Genomic DNA, 1561 nt, shown 5'->3' on the forward strand with positions numbered 1-1561 from the left:
AATGGTAGGTGTCACTCAGAGCTATCGCTAGCCCAAGGAACATTGCCCCACCCCGTCCCAGAACCAGAGAAAGAGTGATCCCTGGCAGGTGCAGATGGGCATCCTATCTAAGGCTAGCAGAGACCCCCTTGTGCTATCCGCTGTACGTTAACGTTGGGAGTGGGGTCATCTGGACTCCACAAGATAGCAGAAGGGTTAAAAACATTATCACAAAAAATAATGGACTTTTTTTCAATAATTATATGTAAACTCAAGAAATATTTACATGGATATAGTTTCACTGATTCTCATTTATTAAATGCAAAACAAACATCACACAGCCTCTTGTGAAAGATGAACTGGGTTCCTGAACAGTCCAAAAACCTTCATGTTATCTGGGGAAAAAAGTATTTAACTGATTAATTGATTGTGAATGGGTTTCATTTTTTGGGGGGGCAAAATGTGGCATACTGTTATCTTGTCCAGGTCATGTCTTGTATCACAGCAGACTCCAGCCTCTACTAACACAGCAAAATTAAGAACAAATGAAATGCTAATGTGTGGACGAGAAGCCAAGAGACCACCTTGATTAGCATGAAATTACTTCGAGATTGAATTATACTTTGCTTACATGCTACATTGTCTCTTTCTCCTGCAGAGAAGTTGACTCTCTGGACATCTCTAGCTGCACTGCTGACAAAAAGAAAGTGTTTTTCACTATCTCCTTTGAAGCATTCAGTTCTAGCACAAGTTCAGTTTCTGTTTTTCATCTCATACAACCATACATTGGTGAGTAAACATTTCCACTAACACACATGCACATTAACACATCCACATAGTTTATTTTTTCCCTTTCTCACAGGAGGTGCAAGTGTTGACTATATCCGTAGTTTGGTGGCCTCTGACGTCAACATGGACCTGGCTACCTTCACCAGTTTGGATGAAAATGTTGTGCTGGTCGGTGTTATGATTTTCATCTTTACTACTAATGATTCAGTTTTTGTTGATATTTTCACAGCATCAGTGTAAAATATATCTTCTATGTTTTCCTCAGAGTCTAACTGCAAGTGAAGTTAAAGGTCTTCTTGGCACCAACCTCCCAGATTTGAAGTCTTATGAAAACCAAGTACTGGTGCAGACCTGGATCAAAAATCAATACCAGTCTGAGCTTGATATTCTAGGATTGGGCCTCCAGGGAGGCAAAGTTGACCCCACAACTATGCCATATAACAGTTCTACAACAGATTTGTCACCAACAACAACTAGTTTCAATACATCCCCAGCAAGCACGGCTGAATCTCCATCCACAGGTTATACAACAGATTTATCACCAACAACTAATGTAACTGGATTCAATACATCACCAGCAAGCACAGCTGAATCTCCATCCACAGGTTATACAACAAATTTGTCAGCAGCAACAACAACTAATGTAACTGAGTTCAGTCCATCATCAGCAGGCACTGCTGAACCTTCAACCATTGGTTCTACAACAACTATATCACAGACAACAATTAATGTCACTGAGTTCAGTCCATCATCAAGCACTGCTGAACCTTTAACCATTGGTTCTCCATCAACT

General features: G+C 40.4%; 1 protein-coding gene and 1 long non-coding RNA gene across 2 annotated transcripts in view; both read left to right on the forward strand.

Annotated features, from left to right (window-relative positions):
• Nucleotides 1-1561, forward strand: part of LOC112140081 (mesothelin-like protein) — a gene marked incomplete at its 5' end in the record, with an annotated part of 31469 nt that overhangs the window by 9358 nt on the left and 20550 nt on the right.
• Nucleotides 632-1551, forward strand: LOC112140082. Its single transcript, XR_002918112.2, has 3 exons — nucleotides 632-768; nucleotides 842-936; nucleotides 1034-1551. It is a non-coding gene; the product is annotated as an uncharacterized LOC112140082 (long non-coding RNA).

This window comes from Oryzias melastigma, unplaced genomic scaffold (assembly GCF_002922805.2).
Source record: "Oryzias melastigma strain HK-1 unplaced genomic scaffold, ASM292280v2 sc01281, whole genome shotgun sequence".
NCBI lineage: Eukaryota > Metazoa > Chordata > Actinopteri > Beloniformes > Adrianichthyidae > Oryzias > Oryzias melastigma.